The sequence below is a fragment of the Nymphalis io genome, chromosome 7 (genome assembly GCF_905147045.1).
Source record: "Nymphalis io chromosome 7, ilAglIoxx1.1, whole genome shotgun sequence".
NCBI classification, from domain to species: domain Eukaryota; kingdom Metazoa; phylum Arthropoda; class Insecta; order Lepidoptera; family Nymphalidae; genus Nymphalis; species Nymphalis io.
Window position 1 is genome coordinate 13,998,272 of NC_065894.1, and position 21,196 is coordinate 14,019,467.

The 21,196-nt window shown below is 34.3% G+C and overlaps 2 protein-coding genes and 1 pseudogene across 5 annotated transcripts in view; 2 read left to right on the forward strand and 1 right to left on the reverse strand.

Annotated features, from left to right (window-relative positions):
• The window catches only part of LOC126769487 (uncharacterized), a 1,339,673-nt gene that overhangs the window by 1,289,387 nt on the left and 29,090 nt on the right, over positions 1–21,196 (reverse strand). The window contains exons 1-3 of one of the 4 annotated variants that reach the window (XR_007669375.1): positions 10,619–10,727; positions 10,455–10,524; positions 4,901–5,043 (exon numbers count right to left, since the gene is read on the reverse strand). The gene's annotated coding sequence lies outside the window, so the exon portion shown is untranslated. Of the gene's footprint in view, positions 1–4,900; positions 5,044–10,454; positions 10,525–10,618; positions 10,728–21,196 lie in introns of those variants that run through there. The other 3 variants (XR_007669372.1, XR_007669378.1, XR_007669368.1) reach the window with 3 other exon arrangements.
• The window catches only part of LOC126769508 (uncharacterized), a 729,621-nt pseudogene that overhangs the window by 586,384 nt on the left and 122,041 nt on the right, over positions 1–21,196 (forward strand).
• LOC126769549 (40S ribosomal protein S12, mitochondrial-like) overlaps positions 1–21,196 on the forward strand; it is a 431,911-nt gene that overhangs the window by 131,997 nt on the left and 278,718 nt on the right. The gene's annotated exons all lie outside the window — the stretch shown is intronic.

Below are 21,196 nucleotides of genomic sequence, written 5' to 3' on the forward strand. Positions count from 1 at the left end.
TGTTTGAATATCTGTAAAAGTTTTTGGCAATGTTGGTGATTCGAATAAAAAGGTAACCTAACCTAACCTAAATATTATTACGACATACCTATTATAACTATCTACATATTTGTATAAGTTACTATAGAAGTATAGCTTTTGTTTCCGTTATCATTTTTCTGTATTAAATAACACATTTTTTCTTAATTAGATGATATAGGCAACAAAATATTGGACGCGCTAAATGCTAAATAAAAAGCTAATTAAAAAAATAATCCAATTTGATCGTTAGTTGAGTGTGAGTCCGACAGCTGAAGCTGCATTAGAAGAGTCGGATAATAATCGCGTCACTCCATTTCAGTTTTCACGTAAGAAATCGTCGCGTTTCCCACGAGCGTAACATGAATATAAGGGATTTATACTTTTAAAACTATAAGAAAGCTTGCTTGAAAAGGAGCGTACATTATTTTGTTATATGTCATATTTCAAAAAAAATTAAACGCAAATACAATAGTAATATCTCGCAGAATTCCAGCGACCTGTTATTATAATAATATTCTTACGCAAGAAAATTATTAAATTTTGTATATTAGGCTTAAATATGAAATATCCAATAAATTACTTGTGGTAGTGCTTTAAAAAAATTCAGCTAGTAAAATTCGGTACGGATGGAATAATTAGTACAACAGTTCAACGAATTCTATTTTATTTTTACTTAAATATATTTTAACAGGTACCTAATTTTTGAAACGCCAAGATCAAACGCCACCGGTTGGGTACGTAGACTTTATGGCTAAGAATAGGCGATAAAATCAGTAGCCAGTCGGCTTAGTAAAAAATAACAGCTACACAAGTTATAGCAATAATTATATCCATGCATTTCTTTTCCTGTATACCTATATATGTATGCCGGCCTGCCGAACACTTATTTGAGTATTACAAGGTTGTACATTATTTTCCGTGACTGCGTTGTCGGCTAAAACTTAATATATATAAAATTAAATACAGTTACATCCGGAGAGGAGCCTTACGGTGTCATTTGCTTCCTGTTCTTGCATGAATAACATTTATGAATCGTTCGAATTATCTTTCATTATTCACGAATGGTTTAACTTCTATTTGACCGAATGTTGCAACTAAAATCATATTCTCCAACAATTTTTTCTGCAATGGTTATAATAATAAAAATAATAATAATAATAAAATGGTTGCATTTTGCAAATGTCTCACTGCTGTTAGTAGTACCTATCTCGTTTTGAAGATGTTTGGAACTTGTTCGTGTCACATGTTACTAGATAGTAATAGAGAAGATTTTCATCCAACACATGCAGGTTTCTTCATGATTGTATCTTTCACAACTGAGACTGGATGGCTTTAAACAAAAATTAAGCACACCAAAGTCCAATAGTTTGAAACTTTGAACACGCAATATCTGTTTAAGGCTCACTTAGAAAAAGTGAACCACGATGACATCTATACCATAAATGATAACACTTAATTTACGAATTATTATGTTATTAGAAACAAAACCAAGCAGCTGCTAAGATATATGGATGTACTTAATATTATAAAAAGTGACATTATTTATTATTACCAGCCAAAAGTTATGTTTCTAAAACGAGTTTTTGCCAGTTTTTTTCAGTTTAATATACATTACCGGCGCCAGATTAATAATTGAATTTATCCTGTGAAACAATTAATCACACGGGCTAGTAAGAGCCTGCTTGATTGAAGTACCTATATTTTAGTTTAATTTATGTCTTAAAGACTTGAAATTTCCTGCCATTTTATGAAGTATTAAAATCTATGAATTCCAATTGATAAACATTGATAAATTGAATTACTAAAGAATTAGGTACCTACATTGACTTACTAACAGTCAAAGTAAAAATTACTTTACAAACCGGTGGTTTTACTTGGTGATAGGGCTTTATGCAAGTCTGCTGGGTAGGTACCACCCACTCATCACATATTCTACCGCCAAATCGCAGTACCTACCTACTTAGTATGATTGACCTGAGATCAGGCAAAAGAACCACTGCGACATTTGTAATGGGTACCTATTTCATATTTTAATATTGTTTACCATTTTCATTTTAGCTAACTTCGATTATTTATCAATACATAGATGTGTTACAGGAATGCAATTTTTGTTTTTTTTGTTTTGACGGATTATATCAACAAATAATTACGAGTTATGTTAACAACTTGTTTACGAGACGAAGCTGATTACGAACTAATGATTGTCTTTGTCAAATATTTTGCAATCGTAACGATAGGTAATTAGTTCGAGAGAGCTTTAATCATTATATCATTATAATGATAATAATATTATTATTATATATCGCTAAGAGTATGACTCCGTTTGCACTAACTTTTTTATACCTATCTACTATAGGTACATGTACTTACTATATTTATAATACTGTATAATATTAATTACTAACTTTTAATTCATTATTGTAATTTTCTTTATATTTAATATTTCGCCAGTAACGCGTGATGTGTCAAATAAACATCTAATTTTTATATTATATATCACATTTAGTTGTTTTTTAAGATATAATATTTTGGTTAATTAAAATTTCTAAAATCAAACTGTGGAATTTTATTGCATAGTTGCACAGCAGACAACTACAGGTAGGTAGGGAGGTATTTTTCTCGTAGTCTGATAATCTCATTGCTGGGCTTAGCCTTCCCCTGATAATGAAAGGGAATACTTTAATTCGCCACGACGCTTTATTGGGGATTACTGGAAATATGTATACTTGTTTGTCTTTGAGGTTCTCCCCGTACTTGCAGGCTACCTAACAACGTCTGCGACGTAGAATATTAAAAAAAAATACCATTACGTTAAGAGCATATGATGTCCAAATAATACTAATTATTAATTACAAACATTCGTGTGTTAATAAATACTTTAAAAGTTACTCTACTTTCCTTGAACACGGCAATAGAGATTAAAGTAATTTATTAAAGTAAATAATCCGTTTTTATGCTCTTCTGTATATAATACAGTTTTCACACACGATATTATGTTTTAATCATAAACTAATACGAGGCATACTTAAATTAATATCAGTATGAAACCAAAGAACACGTAGAGCATCGTACATACAATAAAATGAAGAAATTATTTGAAAACATTTCGCGATATTGTATCAGAAAATTGTGACATCTTGATATCATTGTAATCAACCTTCACATTTTTCTATCTATTGTGTCAAAAACAAGCAAGCTTGAGTAGCAAATTAATAGCAAACGCAAAATCTACGCAACTCTTCATAATAGACCGAAAGTCACCCCATTGTTCTTCCGATGTGTCCCGTTGGTTCAGGTAGCGGAAGTAACCCGTGCAGCGGGGTGGGGGTGCCCTGCACAATTAGACCTCACCCCCGAGAATAAAAGACCGGGGCGACCAACAACATCATTAGTTACTCGCAGTCAACCGTAACTACTAACCGTACTAACTAAAGTAATCATGGCTCTCTGGACACCATACGCTGAGGACTCACCATTAGATCTATCTGTGAATAGTACACGTGAAACGACATCGCAAACAAATACGGACCTTCCACCGCATCCATGTATAAGCACAGTGCAACACAGTGTTGAACCGTACCCATACATCGGATATGTCCAGCCCATGTACGTGCCCGTTGTTGAACCAGCGCCTGCGTCTTCGAGTACAAATATGTCGCAATCGATGAGTGTCTCAAGGAGTACGTGCGTATTTTCGCCACCCAAGTCTCCGGTATCAGACAAAAAAAAAGCGTCCAAGTTATATGATAGATGTAGACGCTCTAGAGAGTAGAGTAGAGTAGTAGAGCAATGGCCGAAAAGAACGGAGGGTCGTTGCTCGGTAATAATCCGAGAATGCGTCGTGCCGTGCAAACTAATCAGAACGCCGACGATTTTTATAGAAAACAGAGAGAGAGGAATAATTTTGCTGCAAAGCAGAGCCGTGACAGGAGAAAACTACGAGAGATCCACAATTCACTCAAGGTCACTTATTTGAAAAAAGACCTGTCTAAGATCATACGTCTGCTGTCTTTGAATAGGTGTATAGTGTGTGACCAGACGTTCCTTTAGAGATTTAGAATTATAATAGTGTTTAATTTTTTTTATTTTGAACTATAAGTTCTAAACTCTAAGGTGTTTGTGCAATGATGTTTGTGCAATCTTATAAATAGTATACTTGCAGAATATTATTCTCTAAAGAATTGTAAGTTGAAATAAATTTAATAAATGACCAAACATAAATTGACCTTTTAATTATTTAAAACCTTTTAGTTTTGTTACAAAATCATAGAAAGTTATAATCAATTTGAAGTTTACACTAACAATATCTATATCGAGTCAAATATCTTCAATAGATTTTTCTATCTTGTATCATAAAGATAAGGTGGACTACCGAGCTTAACCCCATTCAAGTCCCCATTGAATAAAAAGTTAAGTACATACCATTAAGTTACAATAGAATGGGTGCGGCTTGCGCAAGCGCCGCTTTTTGCTTCTTTCCGACCAATCGGGTTCACGAATGAGTGTTTATTGTGTATTCAAAGATGATCGATAGATATACATAATTTACTTTTATATTTACTTTAAATGGGTTTAGTGTATTTTTAATTTGTAGATAATCAATATAAAATGTTTAAAAGTAAATACGAAACCGTTCAATATTTTTTTTGCTTCTGTTCATCAAACGATTTGTGTTATGTTTATTAGCTATTAAGATGCACACGGAATGATATCAATAAATAAATGGAAATAAGAGTGAAAAAATAACAGTACGAAACTTGCAAATTCATATATGTACTACTCAAATTTTCAATAATCCACCGCGCGAACATTAGTGTTATATTAGCTTCTTAATTGAAGTTATTTTTAGGTTAAGAAATCTAAAAATAAAACTAATTCCTGTACTTAAACTAGATTTATTTCGCTACAAATAACCTTACACAACTGGATATAACAGACTACTATACTTTCTGCTTGATGACGTGCGGCAAGTCGAATTTACCTCGGACGCATTTCAGCTTCACACCGGGACAATCTTTAACTCTGAAATTGATAAAAAACCCAAATTCATCATACATTATTGGTGGCAGACGCAGCAGATACTTGTTAAGTTTAATATTAATCCATTTGGTTTTTGGTTAGTTTAATGGATCGCTTATAAAGCGATGAATTTTGAAAATATTAACTATTCCTTACATCGTCAACGCACCAATAATGGGAACAGAGATATATATCTTTTGCCTGCATTTACACTGGCTCACTCACCTTTGTAATTGTAAAAAGATCTATAGCTAAGTATATTTATAGTCAAGATGTGCTGCAGTATTATGGCGACTGCTCCATTTGTCATGATGAACCACATCACTCACCTGCCGACTCTAACGAGCACGATATTGTGTTCCTGCAGGTTGTGTCCGATGCCCGGCACGTAGGCGATCATCTCTCGCCCGCTGGAGAGACGCACGAGCACGCATTTACGGTTAGCGGAGTTCGGCTTCTTGGGTTTTCTGATCAAGGTTTTTAGTATCACACCCTGAAATTATGTTCCTTATTTAACTAAAAGTAAGAGCCTGTTTAGGGAAACATAACAGGGGTTCTGGGTTATGCTTTAATGAGAAGGTTTGGAGCTTAATTCATCACGTTGCTCCGTCGACTGTTCGTGAATACACACACACATACACTTGTAGGTTTTTCACGTTATTTTACTTCAAAGTAAAGCACTGTATTAAAAACACAAATTAAACACACGAATATTCAGTGAGGCTTATATGCTTGGTACAGATTTACTCGATTTAGCTAAATAATCGAGGTTTTGTAAAACACATTGTTAGGAGACTATGTAAAAATATATATCTTAATATTCCGTATGGGTAAATAAAAACCTTCATAATATAAGAGATATTTGTGCACATTGTCTTTTATGCATACTTCTAATGCGCTGTTCATAGCAGTAAGTTTTGGCATCCCTTGTTCATATGTTACAATTACATCCTAAAGTTGAGAGTGGTGTTTCAAATTTTTTTTTTATTATTTTATATTTGTATCGCAGACTGGAATCTAAGATGTAATGTCTTATTTGCCTGTTCCTTACCTAGCTTCTTAACTCTACAAAACAAACGATATACGACACACACAACGATACAAATTATTGATATCAGGCGGTAAACTAATGAGTGGTATTCACACAAGCGCGCCTGACCATATTAATAGTGACATTTAACTGAAAATTGTAAATTAATAATTTAAAAAATACCTAATACACGCATTTTATAGAATTATTTTCTTCCAATTTTGTTTAATGTTAGTTTAGTATGGAGAGTGTTTCTGAAGGGACAATATTAGTAAAACACCAGTGAGTTTGTTATAGCCCGGTTTCTGTATTTAACGAATTATTTTTTTACATCTGTAACCGATAATTTTGATATGACGTCAATACTTACGGAACGTTATTTTTTAAATGTTTTTTATTCATGCATAAGGCAAAACTAATTGTTTTTTTTTTTTAAATATAGTAACCGGATATGAAAGAATAGAAGTATGTTAAATAGTCAGCATACCTTGGCGAAAGGATTTCCATTGAGCGGATTTCTTGATTTTCTCTTTTTGATATGTGGACCCGTTTTGTGCATCTGCGCGAGGGATGCCATCGTTCTCGACAACACTGATGTTGCTTGGAGATTAGAGCCGGTTAGGAAGTCTGTTGTGGGTGCCACTCGACGGATTATAGATTGTGTGGGTGTAGCTGAATAAAAGTTTATAGAATAAAATACCATGATTCATGATATGTACTAATATTATAAATGCGAAAGTAGCTCTGTCTGTTGGCTTATTTCTGTCACGAAGAAATCGAGGTAGTCTTAGATTTGGTTAAGGTCTTAGTATATAATTTACAGGAACATATTTGCTATGCGAACTGAATTACGGGGAAAAACTATTGCTATATAATAAAACTGATATAAATTGAAAACTTGCACATTAAAAAATAAATAAACATCATATCCAAATAGGAGTATTGTTTAAAATACATAGCTGACATCTTTTTCATATTTTTTTCGCACGTAGTCAATATTCTTATCTCATAAAACAGCAGGTGCAAAACCATCTGTTTCGGATTATCTTCCATCGTCATGTAGCCTAGATATTTTAGTGTAATTTGAACTCTAGATTGTGAATCGATTTCATTTCTTGCAATTTAACGGCTCGGTTTTAATGACAGTGTAATGTATAAATTTAACGTATATATATCGCCGTTACGGTTTTATTATATGTACATATATAAAGTCAAGATTTTTTTTCCCTAGTTACCTAGTCAGAACAACAAATGATAATTATAGATTGTTTTGTTATTTTTAAAATAGATGTTATTTTTTGCAAATTAAAAATATTCCAGGAACCCGAAACATATTCAGAAGTTAAAATTATTTGAGCAACAACTAAAATAACAAACGTATAGTAGAGTCGAAGGCAATATCACGTAGTGTCCGGCTGAATGTTATTGTTTGAGAAAATCGTCGCCAAGTGTCTCCCGGGAGAGAGGCTTGCATCTGTCTAGCGCAAGCAAATATTATAATATCGATACAAGTTACGAGCTGAATACTTGTTGGACGTGTTTTAAGATTTGTTGATTTCATATGCAATTAAATCAAAGCGACAGTTGACAATAGTACAAATACATTTGTAGGTATAAGATTTGATTTGACTAGAATTAGTAACGTACCTATTTTATCCTGAATTTGTTGATTTGGGGCTGATTTATCGATGGGACTATGTTATTTTGAAAAGTGAACTGGCGATCAAAAAATCGGTCGTAAAAAATTAAAGAATTGAAGTCATTTTTTTTTTCATCAAAAATATTTATACAGAGCGTCATTTACAAAACGCGTATACACTAAACTTGGACTGTGTCTGAAACAGTACCTGCTCTTTTTGCGGATTATAATCCGCTAATAGTGGGCATTGTCCGCACACGACGACACATAGATTTGAAATTATCCTTTCTGACAACGTTGCTTCGAAATTATTTACAAAAAAAAGTCCACAGGCGACAATAGGGAAGAGTTGCGCTACGGGAGCATTGTCTGTTCCCAGAAACGCTGTAAATCATATTTGTGTAAGAATAACTTTAATACCACTCACAAATGGTACAACTTTATCGCAATTGTCAATTCAACATCTCATACTATGCGTTCGGTTATTGCAAATAACTGCACATTGTTATCAACAATAATAATAATTCTTGGAAGGATTCTTAAGACTTCTAGAAGAAAACTTATGATATATTTTCGTAACATTAACGAATTGATAGTATAATGTTAAATATTCATAATCTATATTGTTTAAATATGTATTATATATAAAAAGGAAGTAACACATCTTAAATGTCTCACTGTCATTTATGGAGAAGGTATGGAGTATACTTCACCACGCCAGGTGGAGTATACTGGCGTTCCGGAAACGATTCCATAACGTAGTCTCGAACGCGTACCACTAGATGGCGTTGACCGAAATAATTCACCCGGTTTCGACATATATAATAAAATGTTCCAAGTATAAACAAATATGAATCAAATATTTATTTGATTATGAAATTACTAATTAAATTGTTAAACAGAAGTTTTAATCTATACTTATAAATAATCATCAAGATGTACCCGAACTAGCCGTATATGTAGGACCGGAAGTATTAATTGATAACACTAGGCAGCTGCCAAAATTAATGCAGATGTCGATTTCGCGTATCGAAATTACATGTCCGCTAAATTGACAGTTATATACGGTTTCCTATTTACTATCGGATTTGTTTACGTACGATGTTATTTATAAGGGGCTTACATTGGGGATTTGAAATGCGTAACAATATGTTTTTATAAAAAAAATATATTACATACATAAATTTTTTAATCTGTATTTTTTGTCTTTAAATAAAATGATTATACAATTTCTGACAGCATACGCTGCGGAGACGTGTCTCTCTGTCAGGGACGATAGGTGATTATTACTCTAAAGATTTTTCTTAATCTAAAAATTATTCTATAAAAAACTGTTGTATAAGTTACATTGAGATCAATATTGTTGAAGAATTGCTTTCAGTTGCTTCTTAGTGTTATTAATTTTTTTCTATTAAAGTCCCCATTAATCTAGATCACAGCTGTATTACGATCTGGTCTAAAACATTAATAAGTAATTTTATGTGAACTTTCGGTAACTTCGTGTCTTAAGGGAAAGTCTTTTTTTTATAGTATAGATAGGCGGACGAGCATATGGGCCACCTGATGGTAAGTAATCATCAACGCCCATAGACATTGGCATTGTAAGAAATTTTAACAATTGCATCACCAATGCGCCACCAACTTTGGGAACTAAGATGTTACGTCCCTTGTGCCTGTAATTACACTGACTCACTCACCCTTCAAACTGGAACACAACAATACCAAGTACTGTTGTTTTGCGGTAGAATATCTGATGAGTGGGTGGTACCTACCCAGACGAGCTTGCACAAAGCCTTACCACCAGTGAAAAGTATCAATAGTCCACTAACACAATTTATCACTAACTGGCATTAATCACTTAAAAAAGGTTAAGTCCTTTTCAACATTAGAGCCAATAATAATTATTATCATATTCTATTTATTGGTTTTATTTAATTGAATTTATATTCACTAATATTATAAATGTTTATCTCTCTGTTTCATGGCTAACTTAGCCGAACCGATTTTGATGCAATTTAGTAGGCAGCAAGCTTGAGCCCCAAGGAAGGACGAAGCCTATATAACTGTTTGCTTTTTTATACCTTACATCTAAATGAGAAAAACAAATTAATTTTTTTATAAATACTTTTTAAATGTTAGTTGCAATTTAAAGTAATATAATTTATTATCTATATAATTTCCATATAGGTCATGACTGCCTCGTTGGTCTGTTGGCTTAATGTAAGGCCGCAGACCCGGAGGTCTTGGGTTCAATTCCCAGGTCGGGACAATAAAAAGTTATTGAGTTTTTCTGTCAGAAAATTCTCAGTAGCAGCCTGGAGTTTGGAAGTTAGAGAAGTGTACACTCCAGTGCCTCGGAAAGCACGTAAAGCCATTGGTCCTGCGACAGAACTCTTTCCGGTTGTGTTGGATTGGCGTCCCATTGGATTATGAGAGCTAGAGAATAGAGAGTGCACCTGTGTTTGCACACACACTTGTTCACTATAATATCTCCTGCTTAGTTGGCTAATCTCTGTTGAGATTGGCCACTGTGGCCGAAATCGGTTTGGAGGACATCAATTCAATAAAGTGCTACACTTGTGTTATATAGCAAGCTGATAATAAGCAAATGGTACGAAATCGCAAGCTTTAAAACCTTCTACAATAATTGTAATGATTGTGGATCTTAGGAATATAATTTTAGTATATGTTATATACCAAATAATATTATTGAGATAACAAAAGAATAAACGCAATATTATTTACCACTATAAGCAGGGCATTGGATTCTTAATCCAATAGATAACAGCGAAATTCCTTTTCGTAGTAAATTCATCTGAAAAGTGAAGAACATAGGTTATAATTAAAGCCTAAATTTATAGGCAGAACAATTTATTAGTATGAACACGGAAACAAATATTTTCAATTACCTTTGCACTATTTTAATATTATTTAGTACTTTTATTTATAAAATTCCAATAAGTACGTGATTTTTTTTCATAACATAACCTCAAATTCTATATTTATTTTGGCATTTGAGTTTTGACATAAGGATGACAGAACAGACCGACGGTGCTGCATGTATAATATGTTTTAAAAATTAAAAAAAGAAATCATTAATAATATTTTTATTAAAATAATTTTAGGTACATAAATATTTTAATAGTGCCTTTTAAATAATATAATAATACATTAATATAAAAGTGACACTGTCGTAAAATTCTCGATAGATGTCACTTTTACCTTTAAGCAAGTTAGCTTACCGCTATTCAACGATAGATGTCACTTTTTGGTATTTGTTCTAATATTTTTTTTTTGATAATTCATGCCATAATCCCTACCTAATATAAATGCTAATGTATTTATAGGCTTATACTTTCAGGCAGGAACGGAAATATGCCGTACAGCGAATGTTTGCTTCGCAAGTCAAAATATTATTTTTATTATTGAGGGTACTGACGAATTTTGTTAAGATAAAATATTTATTAAAATTAATATGTATATATTTTCATAAATAATTTAAAAAAAAATTATATAGAAACTTAAACAAAAACTAAAGTTGCCATATAATTAAATCAGTATAACACTTTAAAGCTTTTAAGAGTTTAAAACTGTTTAAGAGGAAACGTTACCTGGAACGACAGGACTTCATAAGAAGATGAGTGCTTGATATAGTAAGATTGAATTAAAACTTCAGTTAAAATCTCTTCAAGTTTTATGAGCTCGAATACAACTTTACCATTTATATGGCGGCTTTACCATAATCTCCGTAGGAGAGATTTTATTTAATGTTATGTATGAATTTAATATTATTTTGCTTCGTGGTTTTTATTTTAATGATTTGCATTTCATTACTGTATCTATATTTTTCGATTGTTACTAGTTCTTTTAGATAGTATTGCTCGTGTCGGTTTTGTACAGGTTAAATGGAGATTCTGTTAAGTGTAACTGTATTAAATGTATTTATATATAAACATATAATTAAATAAAAAAATAAATAAAAATTAGTACGTAATAAAATGTTATTTCTTTTCATAAGAATTAATACTGCGTGACACATTAATTGATCTAAATTTATAGTAATTTTATTGTCATTTTACTGTTTGGAGTTCTACAAATCTACCATACAAAGTTTTCTCAGAATCAGTTATAGTTTTGTCAGAATATTTGACACTTGGAAAGCGTCGGAGCGATATTTTGAATCATATATTGTATACACACATACTATCGGACATATACATATGACACCAACGAAACCATAAAATAGAATAATAATACTTATTATTCTCCTGACATACCTATCAAACAACATACATTTTTTATTTATAGTATTATTATGAAATATAATTTTAATTCCTGTTTTTATGTAATATTTCTAAGAATGGAATAAGAAGGGTCGTCACTTGCATTACTGATTTATGTTCTAAATAGCTGCGACTCGCTATTTTATCCACGTTAAATTGTTTTTACGTATATATGTACGTAATCTTTAAGTTATTATAACTTTTGATAGATACAACCGATTTTGTTGAAATAAAAACTAATGTGTGCCTTATTCTTGCCTATATTAACTAAATTATTAACATTTGAATTTAATTGTTATCAATAATGAACGAACGAACGAACAAATAATGCTTGTTTTCGTTTTGACAACTCGGAAATATTCATATTAACTCAATAAATAAGTTATTTTTAATTTTATAAATAAAATTAATTGTGGATACAGACAAAGATGATAAAGATTCGATGTGACCAATATGTATTAGAGGGACAACAATTTCAAATACTCTTATTATTTATTTTGAAACATAAAAAAAATAAATAGGTATTTGTACGGTTTTCTTAAATGCAAAGAATACACATTTGCACATTCGTTATGTTTTTTCAATACTTTAGACAGGAGCGTTAGACACCGTTTGTTTATCAGTTATTAATCTCTGTTGAGATACCGGAATGAATAATGACCAGTGGTTCAGATTAAATACTTATGAAAATGTATAATGATGGTAAGTACGAGTGTGTAGTGATAGTAATATAGACTGCCTCGTTGGTCTAGTGGCTAGATATAAGGCCGCAGAACCCGAGATCCTGGGTTCAAATTCCAGGTCGGGCCGATAAAAAGTTAGTGAGTTTTTCAGTCAAAAATTCTCAGTAGCTTCCCGGAGTCTGGAAGTTGGAAGTGTGTACACTCCCGTGCCTCAAAGAGCACGTAAAACTGTTGGTCCTGCGCCTGAACTCTTTCCGGTCGTGTCGGATTATGAGAGTGAGGGAATAGAGAATGCACCTGTGTTTGCGCACGCACTTGTGCACTATAATATGTCCTGCGCCGTTGACTAATCTGTTGAGATTGGCTGCCGTGCCTGAAATCTATTAGGAGGACATCAACATCTTCAAATTTTGGTTCCTAAAATTATTTATTTTTTAGCTTTTCTTCATATTGATAAAGAAAGTAAGTTATAACTTGTATACGTTAAATTCTGGATAAAAATTTAAATCTGAATATTATAACCATAATGATCTTATTTTTTATCTTTTTCTATTCTCCATTTATTATATTTGCGTATCATTACCAATGAATTATTCATTTAAAAATATAGTTTTAGAAATTATTGTGATCCTGTGGGTATTTATGCAACTTCAAGTAAGTCCCTACAATTTAAATAACTAGTCTTAAAGTATTAATACAAAAAACTGACAAAATACAGTAGATAAAAATACAATGGTAACTGGCACAATTGCTTAGTGTATCTTGGTTGACAAAAGTATTAGTCACGTTATCTGTTCCTTATACTTGCACAATAGCGACAGATTAAAAAAATCCTTTACAATACAGTGACGGTGGTCTCGCTCATTCGACCAAATGCTAATTCGTTTACTTCTCTTACAAGGTAGAATTCATTCTCGTCTTTTATTATTCAAAAATATTATATTTTATTATTCAATAGAAATACACTTTTCTAATTAAATAAGTGATAACGAAGTAACAGCCTGTAAAACGTCCCAATGCTCGGCTCAAGTGCAGGTGTTGTAACGACTGGGCCATCTTCAATCTTTTATGATTAATAGGTATTTTTAAAACGTTAGTTATTAAGCTACCTACATATACTAATATTTAAACTTTCCTCCTTACTTATGTGAAACATGAAGCTTTTGTCACATTAATTAAATGAATAATAAAATATTCATTGTCGTTTACAACGCTATCGTACAATAAAATCTTAATGCTAATTATTAAGAACTCTTTATTAGTTCAAACCTTTTTGTGAGCATACTCGTGTACCTGAATGTATGCAAGTAATTCGTAGATATATATCTTGGCCAATCGGATATTCTAATTGGTTATTTGATTGCAATGTTTTATTCTTTAGCTCCTACGGAATTTCAGTAACTACACGTTAAAAGCCTTCCAGTATTAGATAACATAGCGAAAGCTGTCACAAAATTATATTATATAAGACGCGGTGTGATATTTACATTAGATATTAAAATTATGAGGCAACATCAGTCAACGGTAACACCTGCCTGTGTTGCGAATATTAATCCTTTAATTGTGGGCACTGACCATACTCTACAAAAAATGACATGCATTATGCCTTCTTATACATACAGCATCTTTATCCGAAATAATATTTTTGAATATAGATTCTAACGAGAAGAACTGACAACAAACTCAATAGTTAAGTACTCTTTTCCACCAAGTTAGTTTTTTTTTTATTTAGGTATATTAATAATAATACTTTATTGTTATTCAATACATACATATTATAAAAAGTAGCCCTGACTCCTGAACTGGCGTTACCCGTGCGTCAGAAGTCAGTTCCATCCCATTCAATTATTAAAAAGTATTACAAAGGGTCTTATTACTAATTATTGTAAGTTAATCCAAACCGTGTGCGCGTGACTGCATAAATGTGTGTATGTGTGCTATAATTGAGCGTGTGATGTGAATGTTCATTTGTGAGGTAGTTAATAGTTTCTCAACGTCTTCATAATTAAGTTGTTTTAACCATGTTTTAGTTTTGCCTTTTAATTGGTAGTTATTAATGTCCGTTATTCTTGAAATTGAGTATTTTTTATAAAATCTAGGTAGGATACTGTTATATTGTTGCTGTGCAAATTTACTTTTAACTTTATTGTAAGGAAATCGATGGAATATGAATTAAATACAATTAAATTTATTAGTTATCCGGTATGAAAATCAACGGATACTAATGTTTTCTTTATAATCGATATAGTCTTTTATTAAGTAAATATTTTTCTTTATAAATTAGTTTTTGACATGCGATTTAAATTTATTAATAGGTCAAGTAAATTTTTTTTTTTCTACTGACTTTGTTTATTTCATTACATCAACTAAATTTATTTAATATTACATTGAAACATAAATATTATATCTAAGTTAACATGTTTTACACGTTAACACAGAAATATAACAATGTAAATTTTTTTTTATTGTTTAAGTCAAATTTAAAATAGTACCACCCAATTCCCACCCGACGCAAAGCTGCCCATAATACAGGCTGCATTTCCGCGCTGTACGTTTTTTTTACAAGAAGTGTTCATTTATTATTATAAGAATTACCGAACTGTGGAATATTATTTGTTGTTAATGTCCCAGGAAGGTTTTCATTTATTAAGTTGGTTACATGGTAATGTTAATAAAAAACAATTAAATTTGTACCTATCCTGCCTGTAAATAAACAAATATTAACTCGTTGTGGTTGTGGTTCAAGCTCCACTTGGTTCTTCGGATCACGGCCTTATATCTACCAAAGCGGTATGCAAACGTCGCGTTTGGCACTATAAGTCGGTAGATTGGGACGGTATGCGCGATTACTATGCGTCAGTCCCATGGAAGGAACGTTGCTTCAGTGGGAATGACCCGACAGCTAGTGCCGCTGCTGTTGCTGATGAGATCATGTTAGGAATGGAATACTACATTCCTAGCTCAGATCTCATCAGTAGGGGTACGCGTAACCGTTGGTTAACTCGTGAATGTGCCGACGCTGTATCATCTAAGCAGGCGGTATATCGCGCGTGGATCAACGGCTGCGTTAGCGGGGCATCTAACATTGACTCACTGAAAGCAAACTACAATAAAAATTCCAAGTCCTGTAGGAAGGCATACACGAGAGCGGATGAACAACGCATTGTACAGATTGGTCATGACCTTATTTCGCATCCTAGGATTCCTCGCATTGCAAAACAATTTCCACCGCTCAGAAATCCGGACGGATCGCTAGCTCACAGTCCGCAGGAGAAAGCCGATCTCCTGGCTAAACTCTTTGCCGACAACTCCGTGATCGATGATTGTAGTGCGCTGCCACCAACAATACCTTCATATGGCCACACGATGCCTGACATCAAAATCAGGCAACGTGATGTGCGTGCGGAGCTGCAATCACTTGATATACGGAAAGCTAGCGGTCCCGATGGAATACCAGCCATAGTGCTGAAGAAGTGCGCGGCGGAGCTGTCTTCTGTGTTAACGCACCCGTTCCAACTTTCTCTCTCTTCGGGATGTGTGCCGGAGGCTTGGAGAAGAGCTAATGTGCAAGCGGTTCCCAAAAAAGGGGATCGGTCTGACCCGGCAAATTATCGACCAATAGCTATCACCTCAGTAATTTGTAAGGTGATGGAACGGATTCTTAACAACCAATTGATCCATTACCTAGAAGATCGCTGTCTAATTAATGATCGTCAGTACGGGTTTCGACCAAAACGGTCCACAGGTGTTCCTCTAGCGTACGTAACACACCTCTGGGGTGAAGCTATCGACAAGCATGGAGAATCGTTGGCTGTCAGCCTCGATATCTCCAAGGCTTTCGACAGGGTCTGTCACAAAAGTCTTCTCTCCAAGCTACCGGCATATGGTCTGCCTGCTCAGCTATGCACCAGGATTGCCAGCTTCCTACACAAGCGTATTCTTCGTGTTTTTCGTGGTTGCGCTTCATGAATGCTGGGGTCCCCCAGGGATCTGTGCTATCTCCCACACTCTCTCTTTTGCATATCAATGATATGCTCTCTCTTGGGAACATACATTGCTATGCAGACGATAGTACAGTGCATGGTGGATACCACGGACGCGCAGTGGCTGGGCGGACGGAAACTGAGGAGAGGCGGAAGAATCTTGTCATTGAACTCGATAGGACATTAGAGCTCATCGCCAAATGGGGTTCTGATAATCTTGTTGAGTTTAATGCCAAGAAAACACAGGTTTGCGCTCTCACAGCGAAAAAGTCACCATTTTCCCCTCTTCCCTTCCTCTGTGGCACACCGCTGATGATAAAAAGCAAAATCGCCATGCTGGGGATGGACGTTCGCTGCGACCTTAGTCCAAGGGATTACATCGAGGCTATTATAAAAACTGCTTCGTTATAAATATTGCTCGCACCTTTGGGATGGCTCCGCTAAGTACCTACTGGAGGCCTTGGACCGGTTGCAGCGACGTGCAGTACGCATTATGGGCGACGTAAAGGTCACAAACACCCTTGAACCTTTACAATTGCGTCGCGAGATAGCAGCACTGAGCGCTTTCTATCGACTGTATCACGGCGAGTGCTCTGAGGAATTATTCTCTCTAATTCCTGCTTCCCCCTTCCTTCTTAAGTCCACGCGAGCTGGTTCTCGATGTCACCGCCTAACTGTGACATCAATTCCATCGCACACAAAGAAATTTGGCAACTCCTTTCTGTGTCGCACTACCAAAACATGGAATTCCTTACCAGCTCACGTGTTCCCCTCCTCTTACAACCAGGGTTCCTTCAGACGAGGCGCGAAGAGGCATCTTGCGGGCCGTCAAGGCGGGGACGGCTAGTACAGAACATTCTTCCCGACTGTACTGGCCGTCGTCGCGTTTGGACTCTACTACCACTTACCATCAGGTGGAGTAGAGTCATTTGCTATCCCGGCGCATATATAATAAAAAAAAACTCGTATTGTAATATATGCCTATTGTTAACATGTGATTTAAATTTATTAATCAGCAAAATTTAAAATATTCGCTAATAAATGCGGAAAGATAAATGAGCTGACGTCATATTTCAGTCATTTCGGCTATCATCATAAAGCTACTGTAATGACAAAACTGTGTACTGTACATAATTCTGGTGCAATTTCCTTGGACAGAAAGTTCTTCAGTCGTTCATTGATTATGTGTAGCAGGATTTTACTAGCATGAGATATGAGGGCTATAAGGCGGTAGTTGCTACACTTCTTAGTTGAACCCTTCTTGTGCCATATCTTGTTGCATATGTTGTGGAAGATATTGACACCTATGTCGCCTAAGACTCTTATAGTTTCGATCGGTAGAGCGTCTCTTCCTGTGGCTTTCCCCTTCTTTAGATGCATAATGACGGCTTTTACTTCCAATCGAAGAATGTCTGGCTCTAGGTTTTCATTTCCGGGCTCTGTATCAGGAAAGTTTTTCGACTGGTTGTCCTGGAACAAGGACTGGCAATATCTCTTGAAAATGTCAGATGGTAGAGAAGTCAATGAGCTAAAGCATATGCTTTAGCTCATTGACTTCTCTACCATCACTATCTTCAACGACCCAGGTCTTGGAAGGAAGTGTCTTTGTGATGGATCGAATTTTATGGTAGAGATCTCTGGACTCATGTCTATTTGCATGAGCATCGATTTCCTCACATATTTCCTCTTTGGTTAAGGAATCCAAATTCAAATTTATAAATTCATTTAGCTGGTACATTTGAGTTTTGAAAACAGTCATTCATTTGTTTTTTCCTCATTATTTTTACGTACGCGGCGTCGCTTATTACCGCACAATGGAAAACATGAAATATGGGTATATTAACGAGTACGAGTTCTACCGCGGCACCAGCGCTGCAGAAACAGCTCGAAGGATTAATGATGTGTACGGCGCTGGTATCGCAAAAGAAAGCACTGCGCGTTTTTGGTTTTAACGTTTTCTTTCTGGAAATTTCGACCTTCAGAACCAACCCCGTGGACGGCCGAAGACCAAAGTGGAAAATGAAAAATTACATATGGAAGCGGATCCATCACAAAGCACTTCAGAGATAGCTGCAGTCTTCGGGGTAAGTGATAAAACTGTATTAATTCATTTCAAGCAAATCGGGAAAGTAAAAAAACTTGAACGATGGGTACCTCATGAATTGAGTGAATCGAACTTGCAAACACGCGTCGGCTGCTGTGTTACTTTGCTCAACCGACAAAATAATGAAGGGATTTTAAATCGAATCATTACTTGTGATGAAAAGTGGACACTGTACGATAATCGAAAGCGCTCGTTGCTATGGCTGAACCCTGGAAACCCAGCCAAATCCTACTCTAAACGAAAATTGACTCAGAAAAAGTTACTTGTGAGTATTTGGTGGACTAGCGCCGGTGTCGTTCTCTACAGCTTTCTAAAATCTGGCCAAACGATTACGGCAGATATCTATTGTCAGCAACTGCAAACCATGAAGGAAGAACTAGCATCTAAACAACCGAGATTGGTCAATCGCTCTAGGCCACTGCTGCTTCACGACAACGCAAGACACACACTGTGCAATTAAAAACCACTAAGTTAAATGCTACAATTAGAATGTCTGCGACATCCCCCGTACCCCCCGGGCCTGTCTCCAACAGATTACCATTTTTTCCGGAATTTGGACAACTTCTTACAAGGAAAAAAATTCAACTCCGATGCGGAGGTCCAAACCGCCTTCAAAGAGTTTATTGATTCTCGCCCCCATGGTTTTTTTAGTAAAGGGATCAATGAACTACCTATGAGATGGCAAAAGTGCATAGATAACAACGGTGCATACTTTGATTAATTAAATATAATTTACAATAAAAAAATTACTATATATTCCTCCCGTACAAAACGCCAATTTCATATGTTCCTTACATAATATATATTTTATTGTATAAGGTAACAGGTGGGCGAGCGGGCCGCCTGGATGGCAAGTGGTTTCCACCGCTTACAGATCGCAAATGCGCCACCAACCTTGTGCCTGTAGTACACTGGCTCATTCACCTTTCAAACCAGAACACAACAATACAAAGAATATGTACTTACATATATGATGACTGTGTGGTATCTACCCAGAAGGGCTTGCTCACCCAAAAGCTCTACCGGCAAGTGAATATATAGATATAGATATAGCTATGAAGAAACGTTTACAAAAGTACGTTTTTATGTAGGTTTATTTAGATTTATAATCTAAGACTATTATTTATTACGATTATGAAATTTAATTAGCGATTTAGATAATAATAATAATAATAATAAATAACTTTATTCACTAAAAAAGAAACAAAGACAAAAAAAATTAAGGTACAAAACCATAAAAAAAGAGTTAACAATATCATATTTCATCATATCTATGGGTATAACAATTTCGTTCATGTCTCATATCAAATAAGCCCCAACCAAAACACAATAGAAGGCATCGGCTTCGACCTTATTTGTCTTAGACTTGCAAGTACAAACTACATTTTACATAATTGTATCGTAAAACAATAAGTGGTTATTAAAATGTCTTTTTGTTATAAACAAAATGTCTAACAAATCGGCAAAGCGTTTTGTTCGTCTCCCGCCGAGTTTTTGGTTTATTGCAGGCGAAGAAGATAATGCAGCTATTGTTCTCAGAGAAAGTAGAGCTGTTTCAGAGAAAACGTCCCGACGGGAGAACGGTTGCACCCTTTGTGTCATTGCGAATATTACAATGCAAATGATACAATTCGCATGAACGTTTCAACTGGTTCGTAATTTCGCAATTTCACCAAACGCTCGACATTATTTTAAAAGTCCTTATTTTAAAATGTTTTCTCTTTTTAAATTTTATTTGTCTTTAAAATGGTGTTTACATAAAAATAATAATAAATTAATTTGCTACGGAAACACTAAATTAGCGTAGAGACTAGCTTACACGACTTAAATTACAATATACCTACCTGTTTACGCCGAACTAATATCGGGGATCAAACGGTAAATAGAACTAAGGAAGAGCTTTCCACTGTTCACACTATAATTTATTTTGTCTGATTATTTTAACAAAATCACCTTTACATTATATATATTCAGTAGCGAATCTAGACAGCGCGATTCAGGAAACTGACAGATTTTATTACCGCCATCTATACATACACTACCTACAGAAGGTATTTTAGTAATTTGAATAATGTATAATTTAGATTATATTAATAAAAGTAAAGACCTCTACATAATATACTTATATATTTCAAAAATAATATAATCCGAAATTTGTTTAATTAGGAATAATTATAAATATACTGTACAATATAATTGTCTGTATTTGGATTTGATTTTGTATATTTAAAGTGCTATTTTATGTAATCGCTTTGAAAATGTTGCGTGTCTTTCTGTGGCAATCATTTGACCGAAACTTAAAATAATATTTGCAAACGACTCGTGCCAATGTGTTTCTAAGCGAGATTCACGTGTGAAATTTTATTATCGATGATTAATATAAATATAGATCAATACAAAAATAGCATTACGAAATAACAATAAATACGAGTAG